This window comes from Henckelia pumila, chromosome 3 (genome assembly GCF_033568475.1).
Source record: "Henckelia pumila isolate YLH828 chromosome 3, ASM3356847v2, whole genome shotgun sequence".
NCBI lineage: Eukaryota > Viridiplantae > Streptophyta > Magnoliopsida > Lamiales > Gesneriaceae > Henckelia > Henckelia pumila.
This window is the reverse complement of record NC_133122.1, coordinates 143,767,660-143,778,157: the sequence shown is the minus strand read 5'-3', so window position 1 is coordinate 143,778,157 and position 10,498 is coordinate 143,767,660.

The window sequence follows — 10,498 nt, the reverse complement described above, 5'->3', positions numbered from 1 at the left end:
TTAAGTTTGAGACCTATATATTAACTACTTTTGGTAGGTTATGCCATATTATTTTTCGTCTTCAAAATACACTTATCCATAACTATCATAATTCTTTTTAAATAAAATAAATAACAAAAAATTAATAACAAAAAAACATAAAATTAAATATAAAATTACTCGATTCTTATTATATTTCATATAAAAGTTTGTTATACACGACAAAAATTTAATTTATATGCACACATCGTGTGCATATGTTTACTAGTATAAATTAAGAGTAAAAGTGTCGTAGGAGTTGCTTTTGGTCCATCGATTGTACCAAAATATTTTTCCAGTTGTACTGTGACATTTTTTCTTAAAAATTGAACTCTTTGACCGATAATTTCGGTTGTAAATAAATCTATTAAGAGAACTAAGTCAAACTATAATATATAGATTATAATTCCAAGTATCGATCTCTGATAGACTAATATTAATTACTAGGATATGGACTATTTAATTTAATCTAGGCTAAAATCAAAGAAATGGTTTTTGTGAATAATTAAACGAATTAAAATCAACTAGATTATTCTACATCTATAATAAAATAACTAAATTAAATAAGCTTAGGAGAAATTTGAATTCAAATAAACGATCGGAAACACATAATGGTACCAAACATCAATTATTGTCATGTATCGGATTTGATCAAGCAAGAATTCTCCAAAGTCACGATGAAATTTCCTATCTTAATTATTAATATATTTCTAGACTTAATAATCCCATTTTTGTTTGGCAATCTAATTATTTTTAATTGAATTTAATTAACAAAACACATTTAACGATTATGGAATTCTAGTTTTTTTGCCTAAAATCGCACACTGAATCGAATACTATTTTTAGTCGGTTTAACCACGTGTTGATCAATATTTTTGAAGATATTTTCAATCTATATCTCTTTCGAGTTAAGATCAAACAACAAAAATCAATAGTTTGACGTTATCGTGGTCCCAGTTAAAAGATGACTAATTTATAAAATAAAAACTAGATAAATATCTAATGTTTGAATTTATGATGATAAAAAATAGAAGAATGAGAAAATTTCAGTGACAGCGCGTAAAATGCGTCTGCTTCCCCTTGCTCCAAGCCCTAGTCCTAATCTTCGTATTGAAAAATTGTCAAAAGTTCTTCCAACTTGTGCCAATGTTTTCTGTTTGTATTATCTCATAAAATCCTTTCTCATCAATTTGTGCCTAAGAGCATGTACAAGGGTGAGATGAAGTTGGTGTGAGAAAGTTGGTAACTTCATTGCATGATGATGTCAGCGATGATAATATCATTGCTTGGTTCTGCGAGGGTGAGATGATGTTGTAGAGAGGATGTTGAAATATTAATTTTTTATTTCATTAAATATATATTTTTATTTAAACACAAAATAAATTTTCATAATTGAAATAAATTAAAATTACACATAATTAAAATTTAAATATTTCAAAAAATTCATAAATACAGAAAATTTAAAAATTTTAAAAATTACAAATAATTAAAGCAAATTACCAACAACAAAATAAATTACTGCCCAAATCTTTTACGAAAAATTGCTTGTTTCATCTTCGTAAAATATTCACGTTGCACATCATTCATGTTTGGATCATTAATATATTTCTCCATGATTCTATTTTCTTGCTATCTCTCGGCCTCCATCTCTTTCATCGCTTGTTTTCGTTCCTTCATTTCTTGCTTCCTCAACTCTATTTCATACTTTTTGGACACTCGTTCCTCAATTTTTGCATAATGCTCTCTTGCCATAAAAATTTTCGTATCCTCAATTTCATAAAATCTTGTCTGCTCCTCACTCATTTTTGCATACAAATCTATCATGGAATTTTTTGAGCCATATCCTTTCATGCTCTCTTTGAAGGCCTTTCTTCCCATTGGTCTAATGGTTTTCTCCACTTCTTGCACGTCATTTCCTTCCTCGGCTGTAGGTGTATCAGTGGAAATGGAAAAAGGAGTTGGAGATTATTCACCATCAATATTTTGCAGCTTTTTGGTCGTATTTGCCGCATCGCCTTCGTATTTTGCTAACAACCATAACCTCCATTTCGGTTGATCGTTAAGAACTAACCAAGTTTTCTCGTCGGACCATGCGGCTCCACAATATTTCTCAAACATTTTTTGAGCTTGAGCATACTAATTAAAATAATAATTTAGCAAATTTTTTTTTTACTATCAAAGTAGAATAAAACATTGTGATAAAATTTTAAAAATACCTTCATTTCAAATGACGATCCACTTTGGTTGAGGACTTCTATTTCGCTGATTTTGTTTTGGAAAGCGAAAACTCGTTTTGCAATATCTTGAAAATGTTGGCGCATGTTGTCCCTAGAACGAACTTTCCATCCTATTGGCAACTCTTGATTATATTTTTTTTCAACCATTCCCCAAAAACTAGCATTGCTTTGGTCATTTTCAAGTGCCGGATTGGTAGACGCATTGCACCATGCCTTGGCAAGACATTCATCTTCATCTTTCAACCACTTTTTTCCTCGTGATGGCGTCACCCCCACTTGCAGCAACAACTTGTTTTCCTTTCTTTTTTGATTTTGAAGATGTAGTTTCGAAAATAGGAGGAGGGAATTCGTTTGGATTTTGGGAAAATTGAGTTTGATTGAACATGTGATTCAACTTTTGCTCGTCGGAGTATTGAGATTGAGAAAGACCAATCCACTGGGCATTGAATTGCGAAAAATTTGGTGGAGGAGAATTAAGATCATCATTGTTTCATGGATTCATTTTTGGATTTGGATTGAATGAAATCAAAGAAGAAGATTTTTTTTTTGTGGAATGAAAGTGTAGAAGAAGTTGTTGATTTATCAAGGAGTAATGAAGAATATATATGTAGAAGATTGAAAAATATAGACGTTACTAGCCGTTGGAAGTTTTTTTGAATTTTTTATTTTTTTAAAATATTAAATAATTTTTTAATTATTAATTATTTTAATTTTTAATGATTTAAAAGGTCAGATTAATCTGAACCGTTTGATCTCCAACGGCCAGATTAATCTGACCATGCAATTTAAAAAAAAGAAATTAAAAAAAATTAAAAAAAGAAAGCCGTTTGAATGAATTTAAATAAAATAAAAATAAAAACAAAAAAGGGGCATCACCGCGCGGAGGGTCTTCGCGCGGGGCCACTTCTTCCGCGTGCGAGATTCTGGCCCCTTGAAGGGGCGAGAAGTTGAAGTGGGCCGAGGATGTGGACATCCTCGCTCCACGTCCTCGGCCGTTGTATGTGGCCTAAGAATGTCCAAAAACTGAACCCACTCAAAACTCAAAAGTTTCCATAAATTCACGTAAACTGGAAATTTTATGCCAAAATGCACATGGTTTGTGTCTGGCCCGGAAAGTGGTCCGTGTTACGTTCGTGCATCAATGTTTCCGCAATTTTTTTAGACTGATTTTACGAAGGTGCACGGACCCATGTCCAGACCTAACATAGGGTTCAGACATCTATTTCCAAAATTCTTTTACATTTTTTCTTAAGATTATTATTTCCCATTTTTCGAATGAATCCGATGTGACAATGCAAAGTTTGACATTCTTTTCCCCTGTTTTAAGGTTTTTAACTTTTATTCAAACCTAACAACAATAAAAATATGCAGATTTAAGCACAAAATTCGAAATAAAAATGTGAGATAAGCACGAAAATCACAAAAAAAAAAAAAAGATTTAAATCCTACATAAGATTTGTGCTCATCACCCTATACTTTCCACACACATTCCATTGAGTGAAACATTTCACTCCAATTAATAAATGGATATATAACAATAATAATTATAAAAATATTCATGTGTTATATTAAAAGTATGTATGTATATCAAATTCACTATTATTTCCTGTAAAAAAAATCACTATTATTTACAACATGATTATCATTGATTTGGAACTTTGGATCGAGCAATTAATTATTCCCCACGTGTTTTCAAATTCAAAATTTTTTTTCTTTTTTTTTTTAAAAAAAAGAAGAAATATTAGTATAGAACGTAGGTAGGGGGCCATTTGCAAAAATGACCTCCAATCAAAAATCTTTTATGTTTGAAGGCTCTTCAAATTTTATTTTGGTCAATAGACCTTTTTTAAATTAACATTTAAAATAAATATTAATTTAACTCTAATAATATTTTGGGTTTTGTTGGCTTAAGAAAGAGAGAAACCACACCAAAACAACGACTTCTTCCTTCATCTCTTCTCTGGTTCACGTTTCTGCTTCATCTTCCAACGGTATTTTCTCCAATTTTTCACTCTCAATCTTCATTTAATTTGTAGCATAACTTATTCATTTTCTTTTCTCCAAAGAAATGTAGATGAAAACCAAAACTTAATGGCATTCTCATTCTCACAAAATCTTTTTTAATAGCATAATTCGAGATCAATATAATGTATTTTGTTTTTATGTCTTTATGTTTGTGGGCTATCCATTTATCAAGTAATTTGCATGTCATTCATTTTATTGAAATATTTATTTCAGTCGGTTACGTTATATAATACAGCCGGTTGAAAGCATTAAATCAGTTGGTTACATTTCAGTAGGTTAAGTCATATATTACAGTCGGTTATTAGCTTCAATCAGTAGGTTAATTTTCAATAGGTTATTTATTATTATTTTATTTTGAATATATATTTTATGAACTGAGATTTGATTCAAATCATAATTAATTTTTATGGAGAGTGGAAAAGTTATTTGATATGTCATTCAATTTGTTAAAACATTTATTTCAGTTGGTTAAGTTATATATTACAGTCGGTTACAAGAATTAAATCGGTTGGTTACATTTCAGTAGGTTAAGCCATTACAGTCGGTTAATAACATTCGATTAGTTGGTTAGTTTTTTAGAGGTTATTATTCTTTTATTTTTTGTTACAAATTTTGTGGACTGAGATGTGATTCAAATCTTAATTAATTTTGATGGCGAGTGCAAGAGTAACTTGATATGTCATTTAGTTTGTTGAAACATTTATTTCAGTCGGTTTAGTTATATATTACAGTCAGTTGCAAGAATTAAATCGGTTTGTTGTATTTCAGTAGGCTAAGATTTATATTACAGTCAGTTAATATCATTCGATTAGTTGGTTAATCTTCAATTGGTTATTTATTATTATTTTATTTTTGTTACAGATTTTGTGGACCGAGATATGATTCAAATCTTAATTAATTTTTATGGCGAGTGGAAGGCTGACGGTGAACATAAATATTCATGGTGTGATGGAACATTTCAGATAATCTTAGATATGATGTACTTCCCTCGGACTTGAAGAGGATACGTGGCAGAGCACAAAAAGAAAGAATACCCTCTATTGGAGAGTTTGGCCGGAAGCGGAGTAAAAAAAATGTGGTGTGTGTCATGAATCAGGCCATTATCGGAAAAAAATGCCCAAAGAGACAGACTGATATGTAAACAAGTTGTTTAGTTTTTTGTTTAAAATGTTGTATTTGGATGTTGGATGTGTGAAATCAGTCGGTTACTGTACACATATCGTGTGGTTTCAATGTTTAATCAGTCGGTTAATGCAAATATTTCAGTCGGTTAATGCAAATATATCAATTGTCTGAATGTGTAAAATCGGACGATGCATAATCACATTCACCAATACAAACCTTTAATATTAATCAGTCTTTGTCGATCATTAAAGTATTTTAGTTGATTCAATGTGTTAATCATATTTCAGTTAGCCAATGTGTTAATATCAGAACTATATAATATATAAGTATGTTACAAGATTTACATGTGTTTATTTGATGTACAATGACACTTCAATTGGCTAAATCCTACATGTCAATTATCCAGTCTGTTTCAATTGGTTCAATGTGTTAATCAATCATTTATGCTTATGATCTATTAAGCATGCCTTTTTAAATAATAATATATGATGTAAAAGCATATATTATATTTGATCGTGATTGTCAATGATTATTAAGTTTTGGTCGGTTAATATTTGTATTTCAATCGGTTAATACTCTATTTTAGTCGGTTAACACTTATATTTCAGTCGGTTAATAAAACCATTTCAGTTGGTTCAATGTGGTTATTCAGTCGGTTAACACTTAAGTTTCCGTCGGTTAATTGGTCATACACTCATATTTCTAATGTGTTGTTTTCGTCAATTAATTAAACTATTTCAGTTGGTTCAATGTGTTAATATCAGAACTATATAATATATATGTATGTTACAGGATTTACATGTGTTTATTTGATGTACAATCACACTTCAATTGACTAAATCCTATATGTCAATTATTCAGTCTATTTCAATTGGTTCAACGTGTAATCAATCATTTATGCTTATGATCTAGTAAGCATGTCTTTTCAAATAATAATATATGATGTAAAAACATATATTACATTTGATCGTGATTGTCAATGATTATTAAGTTTCATTCGGTTAATGCTTGTATTTTAATCGGCTAATACTTATATTTCAGTCGGTTTACACTTATATTTCAGTCGGTTAATAAAACTATTTCAGTTGGTTCAATGTGTTTATTCAGTCGATTAACACTTAAGTTTCCGTCGGTTAATTGGTCATACACTCATATTTCCAATTTGTTGTTTCCGTCAGTTAATAAAACTATTTCAGTTGGTTCAATGTGTTAATATTAGAACTATATAATATATAAGTATGTTACAGGATTTACATATGTTTATTTGATGTACAATCACACTTCAATTGGCTAAATCCTATATGTCAATTATTCAGTCTATTTCAATTGGTTCAACGTGTAATCAATCATTTATGCTTATGATCTATTAAGCATGTCTTTTCAAATAATAATATATGATGTAAAAACATATATTACATTTGATCGTGATTGTCAGTGATTATTAAGTTTCGGTCGGTTAATGCTGTTATTTCAGTTGGTTCAATGTGTCTGTTCAGTCGGTTAATAAAGTTATTTCAGTTGGTTCAATGTGTTTATTCAGTCGGTTAACACTTAAGTTTCCGTCGGTTAATTGGCCATACACTCATATTTCTAGTGTTTTTCCGTCAGTTAATAAAACGATTTCAGTTGGTTCAATGTATTTAATTAGTCGGTTAACATTTATGTTTCAGTCGGTTAATTGTTCATATGCTCATACTGCCAACGGTTGATGCTTATATTTATAATGTGTTTAATGTCGGTTTATGCTTATATTTTAGTCCGTTAATAAATTCTTTCAATCGATTAAATGTGTTTTATCAGTCGGTTTATACTCATGTTTCAGTAGGTTCATAAAAATATTTCAGTTGGTTCAATGTGTTTAATCAGTCGGTTAACACATATGTTTCAGTCGGTTAATATGTATATTTCAGTCGGTTTCATGTGTTTTATCAGTCGGTTTGTATATATATTTCAGTCGGTTAATAAAATTATTTCAGTCGTTAATATGTATATTTCAGTCGGTTACATGTGTAACTGATCGACAAAATCATTCACAAAAATCAATCAACCAATTTTCACAAAATTAATATTCTGAATACCATCACATCAATAACAGTCCAAAAACCATCACATCAATAACATCTTCCAACTACACAAACAGATCGACAAAATAATTCCAAATATATAACATCAGTCCAGAAACCATGACATCAACATCCAGTTAGAAATCATCACATCAATAAAATAAGGGCAAATCTATAAAATCCATTCACCATACCATACAGATGTTGCTAAATATTTTCTATATGAATTCACAATATTATCATTCAATCCATATGGAGACTGCTGAGACAACTCCACCTCAAATGTCTTCAGCATCCATGCACCGCAATCGGAACGGTTAAAATGAATTATTTTAAACTCCCGCAAAATATGTTGAGATCAAATGAAATGATAAATTATGTTTTGTAATAAAATTTTCAGAAAATTCAAGAACATACATACATGCTCGTATTTGCGGGAAATCTTTGGGGTGTGAGACTGTCCATATGTCAGGAATCTTGACTTTGCAATAATGTAGAAGATGTTAAACCACATATTCTACTGGATCAATATAAGCAGTCATTTCAAGGTCTGTGTAGACGTTGTGGTTGCAATCATATTAGTGATGATTCCATCCTTCACATTTACTACAACTGCTACCCAATGTATAGGCAAATTCAATGGAATCAATATTGAAGATGCATTAGCCCATGGTACTGAATTCTAACGACGATAATACCCATCAACGTAGCCAAATAACTTCTTCCAAACGCTATCGTCGAAAACATCACAAGCATTCCGATAAGCAAAACCTATATCTTGAGAGAAATATGGACTCATGATGACAACATCCTGTTTAGATCAAAAACAGCTCCTTTGAAAGCTATTGTACCCCAATGATGCTTATTAAAAACATTAAAATCATCAATCAAGCTGAAATTTTTTTTATCGACTAGAGGATTCTTAACTGGCGCTAGAGGCCACAGTACATCACTGACGATATACAGACAAGCCATCTTCACCCTCTCTATACTCAATAACTCATCCACACTTTTCAACTCCTTCAACTTCATTTCAACTTCCATCACAAAAATTTTATTTCTGCGTTGAAAATATCTACCATAAAAATCAAAGACCTCAAGTACTTCTTCAGAAAAATTATAAGAACATTTCAACCCTGTTATCAATCCATACTCCATTCTAAAAAAATCTTATCGGTCTATCATTCACAAATCACAACAAACCACATTTCATCATCAGTTACATAAGTTTGTCTCATCATCATAAACCACAAACTATGACTAGATAAATTATAATCTGCAGCATATTTTATCAAATTACCAAACTGTGTTTGTTCAACCATGAATATCATTTTCTTCTCGTTCAAGAAATTTAATATACTTTCACTCACTTTTTGATATTTAAAATGTAAGCTAAACTTGCAGCTAAAATATTTCCCCTCTGATAGTTGAGATTAACCTGAACAAAAAAATCAATCAATTCAGCTACTAATATCAATTAACTGAACATTCAATTACTTTAAAATTTCAAGTGATTTATAGAGCAGTATGAAAAATAAATAATTTTATAAAAAAAAACTAACGTACCCAAGTTTTTTGTGCAAGTTTTTTTAAATTTTTTATTTTTTTTTAATTTTGAAGGTATGTATGTTTTTTTAAATAATAAATTAGTTTTAGAATTTAGATGTTTATTTTTTAAATTTTAATTATAATTAAGCGTATCTGACAATGATTTGGTCAATATTTAACATTTTTTATATGGTCTAATTGCAAAAACAACTAAAGATTGTAATTTTGATATTTTTATTATTTTATAAATATGAGAATAAATGCATTAGACTTAAATTTATCATATTTATGAATTATTTTATCTATTTATTGGTTTGAGATAATTAAAATTACACTAAAAATCAAAAATGCTTTTTCACGCTTACGCCCGTATTAATCCCGCTTAAGCCTGAAAAGCATGAAGCTTGCCATCCATGCTTTGGACCGCTTCGCGCTTTTTAGAACCTTGCTTTCTTCTATAAGCTGAAAGTTTTTCAACGATAAAAGACATTGATCGAAATAAATTGTGCTTGTGCCACAATGGATATGTTGCTTATTCTTCAACAAGTATTCTCCTCGAGCAAAACCAGCAATATATTTCGCTTATTTACATAATAAAACAACAAATTCTATTATGTTCCACTAAAAATATGCATTATTCAGTAATGCAATAAATCAGGTGTATCATACAACCAAGCTGAGGAATTATTAGAAACATGACAAACAAAAGAACTACATACCCAAATGTATCAGAAATTATGTAAAATACCATATGATCTTTATTGAATTATGAATTAAACAAAGATCCATACATTTGTAATCTATAGATGAATTTAAATAAATATCTACCTTGTTTGATAACAATAGACAACCTGAGGTAGTAAAGAGTTTCAAGAGTCAACACCACATTTTCAAGCAACACTTTTTTCTGGACACAAGGGCATTCCCAAGCTGAGGCCTCGGTACCTTAACCCAGCCATTTTATCAGCATTTGACACTGGAAATCAATTACTTATCCTTCTGTGCACAACAATACAAACGAAAAATCAGTATCCTAATAAAAATACTCAATATCACTCAAATCAAAAGCTCTATGCATTCAAATTATCCACACAAACAACATTCACACAACTAGGAACTAAGAATAAATTTTACCAACGGGCGTTCACAAGCAAAAAAAATGAAAATGATGAAGGTTGCACAAACCCACGCCATCCAAATATAGAACTCAAAATTGATATCTAAAATTTTGAGTTCGTTTGAAGGTTAAGATAACAGAAAATCGCGAGGGTGAAGAGAGAAGAAGAGGAAAATTAAAAGAAAACATTGAGGAAGGGAGTCGGTTAGAGTGAAGAACAAAAAAGGCAGAAAGAAAATGTTGAGGGATGGACAGTGAGAAGTGAAGAGCAAAGAATGGAGAAAGAATTAAGAGAATAAATAATTATTAAGAGATTTTGTTAGGGTTAAAAACGTTAAAGTAGGGGACAAATAGGTTGAAACGCC